Source organism: Salvelinus sp. IW2-2015, linkage group LG27 (genome assembly GCF_002910315.2).
Source record: "Salvelinus sp. IW2-2015 linkage group LG27, ASM291031v2, whole genome shotgun sequence".
Lineage (NCBI taxonomy): Eukaryota > Metazoa > Chordata > Actinopteri > Salmoniformes > Salmonidae > Salvelinus > Salvelinus sp. IW2-2015.
Genome location: NC_036867.1, coordinates 29496728 through 29518325, shown reverse-complemented (window position 1 = coordinate 29518325; position 21598 = coordinate 29496728). Strand labels below are relative to the sequence as shown.

General features: G+C 41.2%; 1 long non-coding RNA gene and 1 pseudogene across 1 annotated transcript in view; both read left to right on the top strand.

Moving 5' to 3' along the window:
- The window catches only part of LOC139023115 (uncharacterized), a 227590-nt gene that overhangs the window by 56929 nt on the left and 149063 nt on the right, over positions 1–21598 (top strand). The window lies entirely within an intron of this gene.
- The window catches only part of LOC111953920 (zona pellucida sperm-binding protein 3-like), a 45544-nt pseudogene continuing 28150 nt past the window's right edge, over positions 4205–21598 (top strand).

Sequence of the window (21598 nt, the reverse complement as noted above, 5' to 3'; positions counted from 1 at the left end):
AGGCTTGTGAACTTGTCCATCACTGTTCTAAATGGGGTAGATTGCAGAAATTGCATATCCACAGGCCGTGATAACGGCATCAATTCGCTTTTTGCCRGTTTATATTGTAGCCAGAGAAGGAGCCGAATGTATTTATCAAGTTAAGTAAGGGGGGAATAGAAGTTTTAGGCTTGGATAAAAGCAAAAGAACATCATCTGCAAATAGGGAAATTTGTGCTGCGTCTTATATTTTAACCGGAGCTATRTCGGCACATGCTCGAGTGAGAGTAGCAAGGGGTTCCATGGCTATAGCGAATAGAGCAGGCGAGATAGGGCACCTCTGTCGGCAGCCCTTGAACAGGCGGAATGACTGCGACATTTCCTGATTGGTTACCACGGATGCCATTGGATTTGCATAAATAATTCTTATCCAATTAATAAATTCCTTTCCAAACCCGAAATGCTCCAGAACCGACATCATATACTTCCACTCAATCTGATCAAACGCCTTCTCTGCGTCAAGAGCAATTACCACTGCCTCAACTTCATGATCATGATACATTACGTTGAAAAGGCATCTCAAATTTTTGTATATATGTCGGCCCGGGATAAAACCTGTCTGGTCAGGGTTTATGATGTCAGAAATATATTTTTTCAATCGGTTTGCCAATATCTTTGTCAACACCTTATTTTCTACGGGGAGTAACGACAGGGGCGATAAGACGATATCTCAATGGAATCTCTATCTTTTTTCATGATCAGTGCTATTGTAGCCTCATACAGTGTTTGCGGGAGTTTGGCATTTTCTTTGGAATGTTTAAACATTCGCAAACATAAGTGGAGCTAGACTGGCGCAGTACTTCTTATAGAATTCTATTACATATCCATCGGGCCCAGGGGCCTTGCTGTTTGGAAATTGTGCTATCGCTGTGTTAATTTCTTCTAAAGTTATCCCAGGATCGAGTGCAGAAGCTGCCCCCCTGTCTAGTTTAGTAAGTTCACATTCAGTGAGAAAGCATTCCATAGTTTGTGGATCAGTAGCATCACATTTTGATTGATATAGCTCTGAGTAAAACTGTGCAAAGCATTTATTAATATCCTGCGGATCTGTTACTATTATACCCTTCTTGTCTATTATTTTGTGAATAGCTCTAGATGCCTGTACATGCCTTAGCTGTCTTGCTAATAATTTGTGTTTTGTCACCCAGTTCAAAATAACTTTGTTGCGTTCTAGCAAGTAAAGAGCCCAGGTATTTTGAAAGGATGGTATTGTATTCATATTTCAACTTTGTGATCTTCTCAAGGACTGCATTTGAGGAATTCATCCTAAAAACATTATCCTGTTCCCCTAACTCTCAATTTCTCTCAGCCTAGTATTGGCGCGTTTCTTCCTCCCTGATGTATAAGAAATAATGTAACCTCTAATCACAGCCTTTAAAGATTCCCAAGGGGTGGAGTCGTTAACATCCCCCATGTCGTTAGCTCTGAGGAAAAAGGCAATATGCTCCTTCAAATACTGACAAAAAGTCTCATCTTTCAACAAGTATGCGTCTAAGCGCCACTGTCGCCGACCTGTAGACATATTGTTGAGGATTTAGCACCATGGACAGAGGAGAGTGGTCCGTAACTAGAATAGGGTGATAGGTAACCGACGCAGCTGCTGAAAGAGGAGAGTCCAACAATTTTCTTTTGTCAATTCTGGAATATGATTTATGAACTGACAAAAATAAAGAATTATCCCTAATCTGTTGGGTGCGTCAGTCTCCAAATATCGACAATGTTAAGGTTTGTCATCAATGTATTTAGACAGACACTGGCATTTGAATGTTGAAGTGACCTTGATAGCTGTTTATCTAAAAGAGGATCTAACGTACAGATAAAGTCGCCTCCAACAATAACACTTGTATCCGAGATATTTGGTGTGGCCTTAAATACCCTTTGAAAAAATGATGGATCATCGAAGTTGGGTCCATATAAATTGACCAAGGTTATTGGTTTCGAATTCAGTGTACCAGCCACAATAATATACCGACCATTAGGATCTGAAATCGAGGATGAGTAAACAAAAGGAATGTTTTTCCTTATCAGGATTGCTATCCCTCTCGCATCAAAATTAGACTGGTATAGCTGACCGATCCAGCCGACTCATAGCTTGGCCTAAGCCGAGAATTTAATATGAGTTTCTTGAAGAAGCATTATGTGAGTGCCCAGTGATTTAAGATGAGAAAAAAACCTTAGCTCTTTTCATGACATGACCTAAGCCATTACAGTTCCAGCTGACTATCTTTATTCCACCTGGTCTACTCTGTGCTCGGTCACTATGTGGCATTTCTTATTATAGAGCAAATTGTTGCCGTCATACAAAACCCAAAAGAAAAACGACCCGCCGTACGGGATCTTGTCATGCAACCTGTATTAAATGTGAACATAAAACACAGAGCCCATCCCCCCTTCCGTCTCATTACTGAGTGACTTCCCCAAACGAAGCACTCCTTGACTAACACACAAACCTTAGGGGGTCTAGACATACAGCTTGAACTAACTCGTCATCTATAGATGCTACGCTTATAAACTAATATTAAATAACACTTCACTCTCACGTTAGGGGCTGAGTGGCGCTAAAAGATGATATGGCTTATATAGCATTGTTTAGCCTAACATCTCACCCATCATATAAGTCCCAATTTCTGATCTTCTGATCGAAAAGACATAGGCAGGAAATTCAAACACATTCCTGGCCTGTATTTGGCCATTTAGCCAGTTGAAACAGTTGGCTTCTTTTGGGTTGTCTAACGTACGTGTTGATCCCTCGACTGTCACCTTAAACCGGGCTGGGAAGAGGAATCCATATCGGATGTTGGCTGCCCTGCATTTCTTGCGTAACTCATCATACTCTTTCCGTTGGTTCCTCACCTCAGAAGTAATATCTGGGAAGAAAGACACCCTGACTTCGTTGTAGTTAAGGGGGAACTTTTGACTAGCCAGCTTGAGGATGAGATCCCTGGTGTGGGGATAGTGCAGCCTTACAATGAATGGCCTTGGTGGCCCGCCCTTGGCCAGCTTCGTTGCCTGTGATCTGTGCGCGCGGTCGATCAGGATGTCCGTTTTGAATGCCGGTATCAGCTCCAAGACAAATTCAGTGGGTTTCCCTTTCTCAGTGTCTTCCTGGATCACAAATATTCAGATGTTCTGGAGTCTTCAATGCGACTCGAGCATTTCCAATCGGGCTTTCAGGGTTCTGGTGTCATTTTTGAACGATGTGCACTGTTTCTCTGTGTCCTGTAGCCTGGCCTCGTGATTGACTGTCGTCCGCTCAACCTCATGCATCCTGCCCTTAGTTGCCTTCACAGTTTCAGTCAAAGTCCAAATACTCTTTGAGATATCAGCCAACCTTGTGTCCACCTTCTYGCTTAGTGAGTTTATAGCAGCCAGTAGGTCTCTGAGTTGGTTCTGTGGGGAACTCTTGGGAGCTAGCATCTTCAGCTAACTCCTCGTGGGTCGGCGATGTTGAAATTGGTTTGTTGTCTCTCTCATTCAAATTATCTTGTTTAGTGCCCCCTTTTTAGGGGCCTTTTCCCTTTGTCATATTGCCAGACTATGTTTGAAGTTACAGGTTTTTAGAGGTTAAGATAAATATTAATTTGTTTCAAAATTGAGCGGAGCTCTAGCAAAGCACGTCTACTCCATAGCACGCTCACTAGCGTCCCCCTTAACTGACATTTCAACTGCTCCCTGGCCGACTCCGTAATACCTACATGTATCAAACAGACCACCATAGTCCCTGTGCCCAAGAAAGTGAAGGTAACCTGTCTAAATGATTACCGCCCCGTAGCACTCACGTCGGTAGCCATGAAGTGCTTTGAAAGGCTGGTCATGGCTCACATCAATACCGTCATGCCAGAAACCCTAAACCCACTCCAATTCACATACCGCCCCAACAGATCCACAGATGACGCAATCTCAATTGCCCTTTCCCACCTGGACAAAAGGAACACCTATGTGAGAATGCTGTTCATAGACTACAGTTCAGTGTTCAACACCATATTGCCCACAAAGGACCCTGGGACTAAACACCTCCCTCTGAACTGGATCCTGGACATTGACAGGTCGCCCCCAGGTGGTAAGGGTAGGCAACACCACATCTGCCACGCTTATCCTCAACACTGGGGCCCCTAAGGGGTGCGTGCTTAGTACCCTCCTGTACTCTCTGTTCACCCACGACTGCATGGCCAAGCACGACTCCAACACCATCATTCAGTTTGCCGATGACACAACAGTGGTAGGACTGAACACCGACTTCAATGATACAGCCTATAGGGAGGAGGTCAGAGATCTAGCAGTGTGGTTCCAGGACAACAACCTATCTATCAAAGTGAGCAAGACAAAGAAGCTGATCATGGACTAAAAGGAGAACAGGCCACCATTAACATCGACGGGACTGAAGTGGATCGGGTCGAGAGGTTCAAGTGGTTTCCTTGGTGTCCACATCACTAACGATCTATCACAGTCCAAACACACAAAGATGGTTGTGAAGAAGGCACGACAACACCTTTTCCCCTTCAGGAGACAGAAAAGATTTGTCTTGGGTCCCAGATCCTCAAAAAGTTCAATAGCTGCACCATCGAGAGCATCCTGACCGGTTGCATCCCCGCCTGGTATGGCAACTGCTCGGCATTTGACCGTAAGGCGCTACAGAGGGTAGTGCGTACAGCCTAGTACTTCACTGGGGCCAAGCTTCCTGACATCCAGGACCTACAGTGGGGCAAAAAAGTATTTAGTCAGCCACCAATTGTGCAAGTTCTCCCACTTAAAAAGATGAGAGAGGCCTGTAATTTTCATCATAGGTACACTTCAACTATGACAGACAAAAATGAAAGAAAAAAAATCCAGAAAATCACATTGTAGGATTTTTAATGAATTTATTTGCAAATTATGGTGGAAATAAAGTATTTGGTCAATAACAAAATTTATTCAATACTTTGTGTATATTACCCTTTGTGCAATGACAGAGGGTCAAATGTTTTCTGTAAGTCTTCACAAGGTTTTCACACACTGTTCTGTTATTTTGGCCTATTCTCCTCCATGCAGATTCTCCTCTACAGCAGTTGATGTTTTGGGGCTGTTGCTGGGGAAAACACGGACTTTCAAACTCCCTCCCAAAATTTTCTATGGGGTGAGATCTGGAGACTGGCTAGGCCACTCCAGGACCTTGAAATGCTTCTTACGAAGCCACTCCTTCGTTGCCGGCGGTGTGTTTGGGATCATTGTCATGCTGAAAGACCCAGCCACGTTTCATCTTCAATGCCCTTGCTGATGGAAGGAGGTTTTCACGCAAAATCTCACGATACATGGCCCCATTCATTCTTTCCTTTACAGGGATCAGTCGTCCCTGGTCCCTTTGCAGAAAAAACAGCCCCAAAGCATGATGTTTCCACCCCCATGCTTCACAGTAGGTATGGTGTTCTTTGGATGCAACTCAGCATTCTTTATCCTCCAAACACGACAAGTTGAGTTTTTACCAAAAAGTTATATTTGGTTTCATCTGACCATATGACATTCTCCCAATCTTCTTCTGGATCATCAAATGCTCTCTAGCAAACTTCAGACGGGCCTGGACATGTACTGGCTTAAGCCGGGGACACGTCTGGCACTGCAGGATTTGAGTCCCTGTTGGCGTAGTGTGTTACTGATGGTAGGCTTTGTTTACTTTGGTCCCAGCTCTCTGCAGGTCATTCACTAGGTCCCCCCGTGTGGTTCTGGGATTTTTGCTCACTTTCTTGTGATCATTTTGACCCCACGGGTGAGATCTTGCGTGTGAGCCCCAGATCGAGGGAGATTATCAGTGTCTTGTATGTCTTCCATTTCCTAATAATTGCTCCCACAGTTGATTTTTCAAACCAAGCTGCTTACCTATTGCAGATTCAGTCTTCCCAGCCTGGTGCAGGTCTACAATTTTGTTTCTGGTTTCCTTTGACAGCTCTTTGGTCTTGGCCATAGTGGAGTTTGGAAGTGTGACTGTTTGAGGTTGTGGACAGGTGTCTTTATACTGATAACAAGTTCAAACAGGTGCCATTAATACAGGTAACGAGTGGAGGACAGAGAAGCCTCCTAAAGAAGAAGTTACAGGTCTGTGAGAGCCAGAAATCTTGCTTGTTTGTAGTGACCAAATACTTATTTTCCACCATAATTTGCAAAATAAATTCATTAAAAATCCTACAATGTGATTTTCTGGATTTTCTTTCTTATTTTGTATGTTCATGTGAAGTGTACCTATGATGAAAATTACAGGCCTCTGTCATCTTTTTAAGTGGGAGAACTTGCACAATTGGTGGCTGACTAAATACTTTTTGAATGCTGAAAAAGTAATCCACATGGACTATTTACATTGACCCCCCCCCCTTTGTTTTTACACTGCTGCTACTCGCTGTTTATTATCTATGCATAGTCCCTTTACAAATTACCTCGACAAACCTGTACCCCCGCACATTGACTCGGTATCAGTACCACCTGTATATAACCTCATTATTGTTATGTACATTTATTGTGTTACTTTTTTATTCATTTTTTTAAATTTTAGTTTATTAAACCTACTTCTTGAACTGCATTGTTGGTTAAGGGCTCGTAAGAAAGCATTTCACAGTACCTGTAGTATGCGGCGCATGTGACAAATAAACTTGGATTTGGATATACAGTGGGGAGAACAAGTATTTGAAACACTGCCGATTTTGCAGGTTTTCCTACTTACAAAGCATGTAGAGKTCTGTAATTTTTACCATAGGTACACTTCAACACTTCAACTTCAAAAATCCAGAAAATCACATTGTATGATTTTTAAGTAATTAATTAAACCTAACCACAGGTTTTTTACATGGACGATACATTGGAGATTTTAGACAAGTACCGGAAATAATAGAACACTATGAAAATTCTGGGAAACGAGGCCTGGTATTCATAGCAGACTTTGAAAAGGCTTTTGATAAAGTATGACTGGAGTTTATATATAAATGCCTGTAATATTTACATTTTGGAGAATATCTTGTAAAATGTGTTAAAGTTATGTTTAGCAACCTAAGTGTAAAATAGTAAATAATGGCTACTTCTCAGAAAGTATTAAACTGTCAAGAGTAGTAAAACAAGGTTGTCCACTATCGGCATATCTATTGATTATTGCCATCGAAATGTTAGCTGTTAGAAATAATATCAAGGGGTTAGAAATACGTGGCTTAAAAACCAAAGGTGTCATTGTACGCTGATGATTCATGTTGTTTTATTTTAAAACCACAATTAGAATCCCTCCACAGCTTCATAGAGGATCTAGATAATTTTGCTAACCTCTCTGGATAAAAAACAAAACATTTATAAATAAAATACGTATTGAACCACAAAAAAATGCTACTTTTACATTACCGTGTAGTTTACCAATAAAATGGTCTGAAGGGGATGTGGACATACTCGGTATACATACCCCGACAGAAAGAAATGATCTCACTCCAATAAATTTCAATAGAAAGTTGGCAAAAATAGATCTTGCTACCATAGAAAGGAAAATACCTGTATAGTTGTGTAAAAATCACCCTGATATGACGTGATTCTCCGCCAATAACTACATATAGATTGGAGGATTATAAATTAAAACCAAAAGCCGCCTCATGGGTCTCCGAACCTGCAACTGTAGCAATGCATTTTGCACTGCGCCACTCGGGAAGCCCCATCCACAAAGTATCAAAATACAGAGATGTGTTGGTAAAGGTGTATTGTCCTGCTAATTGCCCATAATGGGCTATTATAATACTGTACATGGAGTCCAGGTCAGGATAACCAAAACATTTCTTTATTAAAGACTATCAGAAAGAATGTTGGTACTTATTTATTTTGATCCAAAGCCATGAATGAGTGAGTCACTCAGCGGCACCTACATAAAGCTATATGACTCTGCCATCAACTTGATAATATATAATGATATTTTGGAGGTTATTTTGTTTTCAAAAAAACTAAAGTGAGCGATTGTAATCTGAATAAAGGCCAAAACATTTATTTCTGTTTTTAGAGTGTCATGACGTAGCCCTTTCTGGGTATAGATTGTGGCCTCACTCACTCATACCCAGGTTCTGTTATCTCAGGTCGTAAATTCCTGGCGGAGACTCTCTCCCCCGGCCATGCAGAAAGAGACACAGAGAGAACAAAGGATTTCAAATGGGCATTTGATACAAAATGTCCACTTGTGGGAATTGTACGTGGACATTTAAGGGACGGGTATAACGAGTGTGTTTCATTTGGTGACCTCAGAGAGGACAGGAAACACACATAACTATATCTCTGAATGTGTACATTTCTCAATTATGGGGTTTGCATCTAATTCTTGTATAAAATGAATGAGTAAAGATGAAACTATTTGTGGAATTATGTAAGGTGATGTTAAACCTTTAATTAAAATTAAACTTTAAAGGGAATACAAGTCATTGGCCCGCCCCCATGAGCACAGACATGATCTGGCGTCATAGACCCGCCTTTTCTATTGTTACGAATAAAAACCCCTCCTGAGGAAATCCTCTTCAGAACACACATACCTCGATGGACCACAAAACCCTCAGTATAAGCTAAGGTTGAAATGGTTGTTGAATTCCTAACCATACCACGTGGAGCATTGGCTTCACGGCGGAAATGGTTAGACTCTGAGACCAGACTATCGATCCCTACAGAATAAGAGCAAATCTTAGATTCTAATTACTAGTCTGCAGCTAGAAATTATGTCAACCTGGGATGCAAAGACCGACAACCGCCAAAACATCTATTCTATGAGAACATTTCTGAATGATACCACGAAAGACTGATCTTCAGGGAAGCAGAGAGAGAGAGAGACTTGGATGAACTCTCCAACAGCAGGACTGATGATTCCAACAGAGATCCCGACAACACACTGGGCGTAAAAACTTTGTAATCTGAAGATTTTCCTTGGTGCCCTGATTTCCTAGTTAGGAGGCCCCATCCACAAAGTATCAAAATACAGAGAGGTGTTGGTAAAGGTATATTGTCCTGCTAATAGCCCATAATGGGTAATTATAATACTATACATGGTGTCCAGGTCAGGATAACCAAAACATGTATTTATTAAAGACTATCAGAAAGAATGTTCGTACTTACTTTGATCCAAAGCCATGAACGAGTGAGTCACTCAGCTTTATGTAAGTGCCGCTATAACTTGATAATATATAACGATATTTTGGAGGTTATTTCGTTTAAAAAATAAATAAATTCAAGTGATCATTTGTAATCTGAATAAAGGCCAAAATAATATTTGTAAAGGCCAAAACATTTATTTCTGTTTTTAGAGGGAGAGAAACGCTGGGCCAATTGTGCGCCGCCCTATGGGACTCCCAATCACGGTCGGATGTGATACATAATAATAATACTTAACTTAGAACCTAACTTAGAAATACATTTGGCGATAGAGTTCTCCCCCTATCCTCCATCTAGGCAAGTCTATTGTCCAGCTACCCAGTGTGGCGGGGTGGGGTGGGGTACCACCCCCCCCCCCCTCCCCCTCCCCCATTGGCTAGGTCTGTCTTCTGTGCGCGGCTCTGCATCCCATCCCGTGCCCCCTGCCCTCGTGCCTTGAACCTTGCGCACTTTCAGTGGATACAGCTGGAGAACTGCAAGGCAATTCCATTGTGCACCACTCGGGAGCCATGACCAATATGACCAATATATATTGTCCTGCTAATAACAGGGTTAATAATATATCAGTGAGAATAGCCAAGGGAYTTTTATATAATTCTAAATTATTAATAAATCGCTTTGTTTAAAAAAATAACACTTTTGGAGATTATTTTGTTTTCAAATAACGTAAATGAGTGAGAAAAAGGCCATTCTTGAACATGGGGTGAGACATTGTTACTAATTTGTAAATAAAGCCAGTTTGTTATTTAGAATTATTGATTTCTGTTTATAGAGGGAGAAAAACAAAAAATCTACAGTCATCTCATGGGTCTCCCAGTCGAAGCCGGCATGGGTATTGATCCAGCATCTGTAGCAACTCCGATTGCACTGCTATGCAGTATCTTAAACCGTTGCACCACTCAGGTGCTGCACAACGTGACCGGTCAGGAGTGGGCTACAGTACTACAGTAAGAGCAAAATAATCTTAAAATAAAATCCTTAGTGTAACAACAGTTTTAGTAAGTAATACTGAAGTCATGTACAATTATCATGTCACGCCCTGACCATAGAGAGCCCTCGGGGTTCTCTATGGTGTTTTAGGTCAGGGTGTGACTAGGGGGATTTCTAGTGAGTTTATTTCTATGTTAGTGTATTAGTCTAATTGGGGATCATACTTAGTGTGTCCCTTTTCCCACATGCGTTGTGGGATATTGTTTGTATGAGTGCCTATGTGCGCTACGTATTGCACGTTCGTTAATTCTTTGTTGTTTTGAAGTTTCACTGTAATAAATATGTGGAACTCTACTCACGTCTTGGTCCGATGCGCCTTGGTCCGATTATTTATATAACGACCGTGACATATCAGTTTCTATGTAGGTTAATGTCGCCCATTCATTGTCAGTTAGAGACACAGTAGGACCCAAAAGCATAATCAGTGCTCCAACTCCCCCTTGCGCTGGTCTGGAGCAATGAAGTGGTGACGCACTAAACCACAAATTACTTCTAAGTCCCGCAGCATAATCAAAAACCTTTTAGTGGAGCAACCACTGTAGGTTTTGTATTGAAGTCAACGTACTCAGTGGAGGACAGAAGCTAGCTGTGTGTGCTGCTGAAGGTACTATTGACCTTCATTGCAGAACTGTGTGTTTTAATCAATTATTTTGGTGAATATAAGTCAATATATTTAGCATAGTTATCTAAAAAATGATAACTTTTTTTATGTTTCACTATTTATATTTTCTAGAAATTCACTGAGGAAGATGGTCCACCCCTTCCTCCTATGAGGAGCCTCCACTGGTCAATTTGTAAAAATATAATTGATGGAAACGTAGCTACTAGGGTTTAAAAGGGTCAGACTTTCCGGTAAATTTCCTGAATTTTTCCGGACATTTTCCATGGGAAGTTATATCTGGGAATTTTCGRAATTTAGCTTAAAATGATAAAATAGTTACCTTATAACAGTGAACATTTTTTGTGGGATAAACATAAGGCAATTCTAGGTCTTGTGGCATATTTTGGTTAAACTATATATTTTGGTTAAACTATCCCCAATTCAATGGATTTTCAACCCTCTGCATGCACAGTGCACTCTTCCATCACATGTACAGCTGAATCTCAAGATATTGCACAAATGAAATGCTATTGAGCCTACACTACTAAACTGTCTGAGCTAAGAACTACATGCAATCTGGTAAGTTTTGATTACAATACTGGGTGGGGTGAATATATTTTATATGACAAACATTTTTGTTAACTAGTAAATAGTAGCCAACAGCAAAGTGTGTTTAAATCATTTATAACTTGATAACAATTTCTGCTAGTTAGTTTTTGCTACCATGTGGGTTTTACCTTGCTTGAGCCTGCTACCTGAGGAGTGTTAATTCATCTGTATCCAGACATGTTTCATTTTAAAACATGTATCTTACAAAGGAGTTGTTTAATCTAACTGCTTATCTGTACATGGAATTGTCTCCTTCCTCAGCGCTATGACGGCTGCGTGGTCCCATGGTGTTTATACTTGCGTACTATTATTTGTACAGATGAACGTGGTACCTTCAGGCGTTTGGAAATTGCTCCCAAGGATGAACCAGACTTGTGGAGGTCTACACATTTTTTTTCTGAGGTCTTGGCTGATTTCTTTTGATTTTCCCATGATGTCAAGCAAAGGGGCACTGAGTTTTAAGGTAGGCCTTGAAATATATCCACAGGTACACCTCCAATTGACTCAAATTATGTCAATTAGCCTATCAGAAGCTTCTAAAGCCATGACATAATTTTCTGCAATTTTCCAAGCTGTTTAAAGTTACAGTCAACTTAGTGTATGTAAACTTCTGACCCACTGGAATTGTGATACAGTGAATTATATGTGAAATAATCTGTCTGTAAACAAATGTTGGAAAAATTACTTGTCATGCATAAAGTAGATGTCCTAACCGACTTGCCAAAACTATAGTTTGTTAACAAGAAATTGGTGGAGCGGTTGAAAAATGAGTTTTAATGACTCCAACCTAAGTGTATGTAAACTTCCGACTTCAACTGTATGTTGAAAACGTTTTTGGGAGATGCGATGGATCATTCAATATTCCCTGTCTTTTGTTGTTCAGTGAAATCATCCCATGTGAAGAGTCAACTCATTTAATTAAAGTTCAATTCGTAACTAAATCGTTTTAAAAATTTCTATTGGAAGGATTTAATCATTTGCAATTATGTCTACTTATGATAAGGTAAAAGCTTTACGTTTCTGTCTACATATATGGTAAATATATCCAATGCAAAAAAACTTTACATTTACATGGTATTAATATTAATTCCCAAATATTCCTGCAGAAAGTTTCCACCTCTGAATATTCCCCAAAATGTGCAACCCTAATAGCTACAGAGAACTCATTGCTCTCTATGGCTGTAACCTGAGTGGCAGGGACAAATCATGCAGGTACACTACCTTCCCTTTTCCACTGAGAGAGCGTGACTGACATTCCTCTGTGTGCCTCTTCCCACTGACCCAGGATATCTCTATTTAAGCCAAGGACACCTGACACGGTCTATGAACGCTGTCACACTAGTGGCAGGCAATTAGAGAGCTGTAAAGTTCATGGTTGACGATAGAGTGGAACTTCGCCAGCCAAACTCTTGATTGTTCCTAGGATGAATCTCACTAGACACATTAACGGGGTATTTCACCCTGTGGGACCCTGGGTTTGTTTTGATCATGTCCGAGGGATTTCTAGGTGAGTGAGATGTGTCTCACACATAATTGGCCACGAAGAGGCTTCTGCTAATTCTACCAATTGAAGCCAAACATAATTTAGACAAGGGTAGCTAGGCAGCCACATATAGTAAGTCCCTGAGCTTTTTTCTATGTGACCTGATCAGGACAAACTCAGGGTCCTATAACCAATGGCAGGGGGAAAATTCACCTGGATGTGGGGCTGCAAATGAAATTCAGTGTCGTCCCAAATGGCACCCCATTTCCTATATAGTTCACTACTTTTTCACTTAGGCCCTTGTCAAAAATAGAGCACTTTATAGGGAATAGGATGCAATTTGGGAAGCAGACCCAGTCAGCCAAGGGCCTGGGGAGACCTGGCAGATGAGAGCCCACCAACGCAGTTGGGTGCCTGGGTGGAAGCTCTAATGGGAAGCCATCCATCCCCACTGCCTGCCTGGCATAACCCTGTCCATCACCGGGCTCCCGCCACCGTGCCAGGGAAAACCAGCTGATAACACTGAGCTGTCAGCCACCCTAATCCCCCATCAGTCAGAGGACAAAGGCTGTTGTCCGCCACACAGGCTAGGCGAAACGATGCAGAGCACATCAAACACTGAGTCCCACCTGCACAGGGAGATACTGACCGTTTTAAAAGAGCCTCATAGTACATCTCTAGACAGCTTGCTAGCTGGGGCACATGATACTCATATAGACCACTAACACCTGGCTTTCTGGTGCTTTCAAAGAAAGTTATTAAAGGTTATTTACAAAGTGTCCCGTTGATTTGTAGCCTGGTATATACACTCTGTCCAGATAATAAAATGGGGGTTGCAAGCATATGTATCTATGGCTTGGAAATTATTTTGCAAAGAAAACGAGTTTCTATTGGACAAACGCAGGTAAGTCACTCCCCGTTTCGTACCGTTATGTTAAAAGCGTAAACGGCTTCCGTTTCCAGAGGTAACGTTAATGAATATAGCCTAATGTAGGAAAATATGTCGTTATCTATCGTTTAAAAATTGTATCAATAATACATTTTAATGGAAAACTAACCTAATTAAAAGGAAGGATGTAAAAACAAAAATGTCAGCCAACGTAAAATGCGTTAATATATTCAGAGAGTCCATTTTGCTTACCTGTTCCAGAATCTTTCGATATCTCTGGTTGGATTGGTCTATCAACTCCCGAACTGTCCATTCTCCTTTACACGGAACGACCACTGCAGTTGCTCCAAAAGTTAGTGACTTTCATGTTGTCCTTGTCATCCGAAAAAAAAGTTTTTGAAGAACAGCCTCCTTTGATCATCTGTATATTCCTCTGTGATTCATTCACTTGTGCGAGGCTGCGAAGCGCTTGGTACCGCACAAGGCTCAACCGAAACTGGAGCATATGTGTCACTGGACGAATTTACACTGACAAAATGACTACTACTCAGAACTACAATTTACGATAAAAAAAACATTAGCTTTTCTCAATTATCGGTCAAATTAATAAACGGAGTAGCTTTCATCATTTTGTGTGCTGAAATATACCTGTTGATCATTGCACTGACACCCGGAATTTGATCGACATAAATCACGTCAATGATAGGTTTCCACTAGTTACTACAGCCACGAAGTCAACATTGGCTATAGCCCTATCGTAAAAATGTATGAAAACAAAAATGAATTTAAGGTCAGCAGAGTGGTTAGGTTTAAAATCGGATTTTAAGAAGATACATTTTTTTTAATGAGCATGGTTTATGACTGACTGTGGTAACTAGTGACGACCCAATGTTAGGCTGTTGATAAWCGTATCAACGATTGCTTCGAATATTTATCTTCTCAAAGGTTCAACTTCCTCGTCTTACCTACTTTAAGCCATTTTCTTTTCAACATGACAATGATTGTAAACGACGTAGAGCCTGTTTACCATAAACCCTGCTTTGATTTTATACCCTAAGTTTTAAAAAGTTACAAGTTCAAAGCAGAAACATGCCTACCAAACAACCACGAGCAAATCACTGTCTACACTTTGTGAAAGGGTCAATTATGGCAAGTGATTGAGGGCTTAATATGCTGATCGCATGCGTGAGCGAGCATTGCAAAATAAATGTATCTTTCAATAATTTCACCCACACTGCTTGTGAGTCTGCGTAGCCAGCAGCTAAAATATAACCTGCAAGTCTCTCCCATCTCATTGTTTTTTAGGAGCATATACCCATGTGGGTGATTGAAAGATGAAATTAGGTCCACACTCAGTACAGTTGGTGGTGGTAATGCACCTTAAAGTTGGATGTGAACCGCAATATAAAGTCCAAAGAAAAAATACAAAGCCTGAAGGAGGAGAGATTACTAGAAACGTACCCGGTTTACCCTTTTATCTGTGGATTAATTGTCTGTGTGCATTTCAGGTTAAATAACAACCCAATGTTTATACCCCAGGACAAATTAGCTAGCATCAGCAAGCTAGCTAGCTAAAAATGTTTAATGCTTTTCGACCTGTTCCCAAATAATATAGTTGTTTCAGCGTTTGTTTTGATATTTCAACCTGCATGTCCTGATCGCATCTGGTGGGGTGATAAAATCAACATGTGTGCGATGGCACACGCGGACGAGCGATGTGGTCAGCGTATAATTCCAACACACAGCCATGGCCTTAAAAAAATGTATTCAAGCCTCAGCTTTAGTCGAAGAGACTTGTTGATAAGATGATAAGAAATATATTTTAGTTTAGGTTATTAAATGAATTTCTCAAGCCGGCCAACCATGCTAATATGAAATCCCTGAAAATGGCTGTTTAATTTGGTGAGGTAGAACATTATTATTTAAAATCTTAAATTCAGTTTTTCTTCAACTTCTAACTGCTAAGTAGGAAATGTTGCCATATGGCTTCCACCTATCCAATCCCCTGGTTTGCAGTCGTTTTGGATCTCAGAAATAGTCCACTCCCTCACCCCATTTACAGTGCAACCACAACTCACTACCCTCATCTCTCCTATCACATCCACTCAACTCATCCCCTCCTCCCATTCCTGACAAGATCCCATAATATCCCACCTGTCTCTCTTCTCAAAATAATCGTAGAATGATTCTGCCATCTCATTACTACTGTAAACATCTGGTAAATTGCTTTTACATTTTAAATGGCACATTAATGCACATAGACAGACTCCACCTCCTCTTATCCTGGCTGTTTCCTTTTTTCTAAAGTTATTTTCTTTGGCCAYATCTACCCCCAAAAGCCCAAACTGATGGATTCATATAGAATGCGTCCCAAATGGCACCCTATTCAGGGAATAGGATGCCATTTGGGACGCAGCCATATTCACAACAATCAATTACAATTTCTGACRTTGTAATCCCCCTCTAGATATCCCTACTGTGAACTGAACAATGCCTCCTTCCCTCTGCTCATCTCATCAGTGCAGCAATCAACAAGGTATGAAAGGGACAGAGAGAGAGAGGACCAAGCCATCTGTGTAGGTAGCCCAGGCCAAGCTAGCCAATCCTGCATTGTGTCCTGTCCTGTCCTCCTCCTCTCTGGTGGACTGTTTATCCCACACACACTCAGAATAAAAAAAAWTGTTGGATTACACAGTGTTACACCTAGCATTTGCATCGCCATTGATTCAATTGATGTTTTTCCCCACAATGTGATTGTAGTAGGAGGCGGACTAACTGTATAGTACTGTGGGACTTTGGTTTTTGAGCACAGACTTGGCAGTGGTCAAACCCATTCAACTTGCATGAAATGAGTGTCATTGTAGTGGCATTATTGTGCTGTGGTATTGTCAATGTCCACACTGGAGCAGTAGCAGGTGAAGGATGAAAGCCATTACACAGACGTGTGTGCTTCATTGTGGTCATGAATTAAGACTCAACACAAAAGAAAGAACTACATTATTGTCTCGGTGAGAGCGGTTCAGTCGAAACTATGGCCCACACACTAATCTTGCTGTTCTTTCCTTTATCTCTATCATCAGTCAATCAAATGTATTTTACATCAGCAGTTGTCACAAAATGCTTATACAGACACCAAGCCTAAAACCCCAAAGAGCAAGCAATACAGATGTAGAAGCACAGTGGCTAGGAAAAATCTACTAGAAAGGCAGGAACCTAGGAAGAAACATAGAGAGGAACCAGGAGCTTTAGTATCCCTCAATTATGTGTGCTACTTACTATAGCATTTTGTAGTATAGTATATAATACTATGCAGTACAGGGATGGGCAACTGGTGGCCTGTGGCCCACTTTTTTAGGCACACGGATACATTTTGGAACTCAGTCAGGGACTCAACTTGCTGTTGAGAGTTAGAATAGTAGAATACACAAGGTGCAATTTCGAAATTTGGTTGTGCATCAGCAGTTTTTCTCTTGTTATGTCAGTCATTGACAGTCACTCAATTAGTCAGCTAACATTTTGTAGATTGGTAAATTCGTCTAGCCAGCTATCTAAACTTGTAGTAATCATGGTCGAGTTACCGACCGGGGGCCCCAATTGATTTTGTTAGTCACTCTCACTGCAAACATTTCTCTCCACCCTGTTGCAAAATGTATAGAATTCCAGGAAATGAACTCTAAATTCTAATATTTTTCTCTCCACTATCAGGAGGGAGGCTCTTTGACTGGATGCGGGAACGCAGATCCATGAGCCACTGCGGCCCCTCATGATGAGTTCAGATTTTCTGTGACCCCCACCCCAATCAAAGTTGCCCATATCTGCTACAGTAAATATTACAGTATTATCCAGAAGAAGAATAAACACTGTATTAAATATTACAGTAATGTCCACAAAAACACCATAGTCTGCAGAAACACTACAGTTTTTTAATTATAGTAAATACTACAGTATTTAATTTGCAGATACCCTGCTCATGCCCCTCCCCCATATTCCAATTTGTGTCACACATAAGTGAGAAACCTACATGGAAGGAAAATACCATAAATTGTGTTCCCTACAAGTTATAGAAAAGAGCAGAAGCCCAGAACTACCATTTCAGACCCCAGTCCTACCTATAGGTTCTATGTACTATTTCTGTATTTATTAAGTAGGATTTCTCAAGGAGAAAGCCTCCACTTTTATGTCAAAGATAATAAAGCAAAAGCACTATAGTAAATACTACAGTAATGTCTGCAAAAATAATACAGTAAATGCTATAGTATACTACAGTCCGCAAAAACCCTACAGTATATACTACATTATACTACAATTTGCAGAAAACACAACATAGTTTCCTTTTATTATACTGTTTTTAAGGGAAAGGAAATGGAAAGGGGGATACTTAGTCAGTTATACAACTGAATGCCTTCAACTAAAATGTGTCTTTGTCACGTTCTGACCTTTATTTTCCCTTGTTTTGTCTTTATTTAGTATGGTCAGGGCGTGAGTTGGGGTGGGCAGTCTATGTTATTTGTTTCTATGTTTAGGTTTGTTCATTTAGCCTGATATGGTTCTCAATCAGAGGCAGGTGTTTTGCATTGTCTCTGATTGGGAGCCATATTTAGGTTGCCTGTTTTCACTGTTGGTTTGTAGGTGTTTGTCTTCCGTGTCAGTGTTTGTTGCCACACGGGACTGTTTCGGTTAGTTCTTTTGTTATTGTGGCTTGTTTTTGTGGATTATATTAAAACATGGAAACTTACCACTCTGCGTATTGGTCCTCCGATCCTTCTCGCCTCTCCTCGTCAGATGAGGAGGAAGAGATAAACAGCCGTCACAGTCTTCCACATTTAACCCARCCCATCTGAATCAGAGAGGTGTGTACTATACTGAACTGTAAATACTACACTATACTCCAGTAAATACTTTACTGCACTGTTGGTTAAGGGCTTGTAAGTATTTCACGGTAAAGTCTACACTTGTTGTATTCGGCGCATGTGACAAATAAAGTTTGATTTGATACTACAGTATTCACTGTGGTGTTTTTGCAGACTTTAATGATTACTACAGTAAAGTCTGCAAAAACACTACAGTGAATACTATAGTATTTATGCCATACTGTAAATGGTATTTTTTCATGTGGGGATGCTCGAAACAGCATGTCCTGGACAAGGTAGCAGATCCGATGAACAGGTCAGGGTTCCATAGCCGGCAGAACAGCAGAAACTGGATCAGCAGCACAACCAGGTGGACTGGGGATGTGGACAGCCAAGAGTCAAGCCAGRTAGTCCTGAGTCATGGTCCTCTGGGAGGGGAGACAGAGAGAGATTTTGTTTATTATTTATTTCACTTGCTTTGGCAATGTAAATATATGTTTCCCATGCCAATAAAACCCATTGAATTGGATTGAGAATGTGAGAGAGAGTAGAATTAGAGGGAGCATACTTAAGATCACACAGAACACCAGATAAGACAGGATAATTACACCAGATAGGACAGACTGGCCCTAACTCCCCGGCACATAGACTATTGCAGCATAGATTCTGGGGACTGAAACAGAGGGGGTCGGTGGACACTCCTCCAAAGTTACACATGGACAGGGACAACTAGGTAGGATATAATCCCACCCACTTTGCCAAAGCACAGCCCCCACACCACCAAAGGGATATCAACAGTCCACTAACTTACTACCCTGAGACAAGGTTGAGTATAGCCCACGAAGATCTCCCCACCGCACAAGCCTGAGGGGGTGCAAAACCAGACAGGAAGATCACATCAGTTACTCAAGCCATTCAATTTGAGTATAGCTGGCATGACATGATGCACCCTGACCCTCCTAGGGACTGCATGGGTAAGTGCAAGCAAGCCAGTCACTCAGCCCCCGTAATAGGGTCAGAGGCAGAGAATACCAGTGGAGAGAGGGGAGGCGGCCAGGCAGAGACACCAAAGGTGGTTCGTCACTCCAGTGCCTTGCCATTCACCTTCGCACCTCTGGGCTAGACCACTCAATCATAGGACCTACTAAAGAGATGAGTCTTCAGTAAAGACTTAAAGGTTGAGATTCAGATTCAGAAAACTTTAATGTCCTCAGAGAGGCAATTCATCTTGCAGCAGTCAATAAACATATCACATATAAAAATAAATAGCTAAGGATATTTGCAAGCAAATAGGCAGGGTAAGTGCAGTTTTATAGTGCAAGTGCTAAGTTCAATTAGTCCAACATTTTGTTAAGTTGCAGAATTGCATTCGGAATAAAAGAGTACTTGGCCCTATTTTTTTTTTTACCTTAGGTAGTCTGTACCTGCGGTCAGAGGGAAGGAGCTGAAGTTCAGGGTGGTGTGGATGGGTAAAGTCAACCACTGTTTTATTCACCTTATGGAGGGCTCTGCCCAGGTAGAGGGATGACAGTTCTTGCTGTTGCTGCCCCATGATCTTTCCGCAAGTTCGGACTGTCTTGCCCAACCTATTTTTCTGTGCAACCTTGATATTCCCAAACAAGCAGGTCAAGCAGTAGGACAGAATGCTCTCAATTAATGATTTATAAAAGAGAACCATGATGGTTAGATCAACATTAAAAAAGTGCAGTTTCCGTAGGAAATACAGTCTCTGTTGGCTTTTCTTAAATAGTGTCAGTCCACTGATCCCAGGACAGCTTGAGGTCAATGACTAGCCAAGTTATTTGTACTCCTATTTCAATGAGCTCACCTTTTATCAGTGGTGGTGTGTGCATGGTAGTGTTCCTTCGAAAGTCAATCACCATGTCTTTTGTTTTTGATGTATTTAATTTTAGATGAGATGACACACCATCATGTCTGAGTCTCTCACATGGATCGGCAGACCATGACATAAAAATTGAGCTCTACGGGAGAAAGCCCTGCCTCCAGCTGTTTGCTTAGGACCAATAAGGAGGCCTGTGTCTTGTGACCGTAGAGTAGGTCTGTACGGCAGTACCAAATCAAAAGATAAGTAGGAGCATGTCGACGTAATAGATGCTACAAGAGGTTAAGTGGTAGTCTATACATCCTGATTGAAACGCTAAACAAAGTATAACATATCTGCAATGTAGAACAGTTAGTCCTCTTTTTACTGTTCCTCTTGCACCTGAAAAGTGCAACGTCCTCCACCCACAGTTCCTTTTTTTCCAATATGGATCCTTTTTGCACACAATATCTACCTTTAGAAGGGCACGAACAATAGAAAGCACATTCATAAGGTCCTTCTTCCTGTTGACTCTTTGTTCTCTGATGTCACTTCCCTTTTGATCAGCCAGTGTAGCTATTTGCTGATCCACCTGTCCCCCTGGTCTGGTAGGTAGAGGTTAAACAATATCGTATGTGTTGGACAATATGCTCAGCACAAAATAGTTCCCACTGTCATCCATCCCTACAGCGAATGCGAAAGAGGGTTAGGGGGTTGTGTGTGTGTGCATTTGGGATTTTATTAACTTCTGCTATACTACACAGTTAAAATCGCAGGATGTTTTTTGTGTCTAACTTTCTTGGAGTGCAATTCTGAGGGTAGTTGTCGCGGTCAATAATGTCGTTGATTTGCTTTCAGATTTTGATTAGTGGCAGGTTTTTAAAGAGCAGAATCGACTGGTTCTCAGCAGTCGTGCCACCACCTCTGTGTTTTAGCTCAGTGTGGGATCAGGTTTTATCAATAGCCGTCCTCCTGCTTACAATAACAGGCTAAAACAGTAACATGGATTACTCACAGAGCCCCACAGAGGGACCGTTATGTTTGTGTGTGTGTGTGTGTGTGTGTGTGTGTGTGTGAAACATATCCACGTCCTTCTTTCTCAAGGGTTTCGTCATCCTCCTTTCAACACCTGGAAGATTTAGATCCAATCCATTTGATCTGTCGTCACTGTTATTAGAGGTTAAGCATATAAATCTGT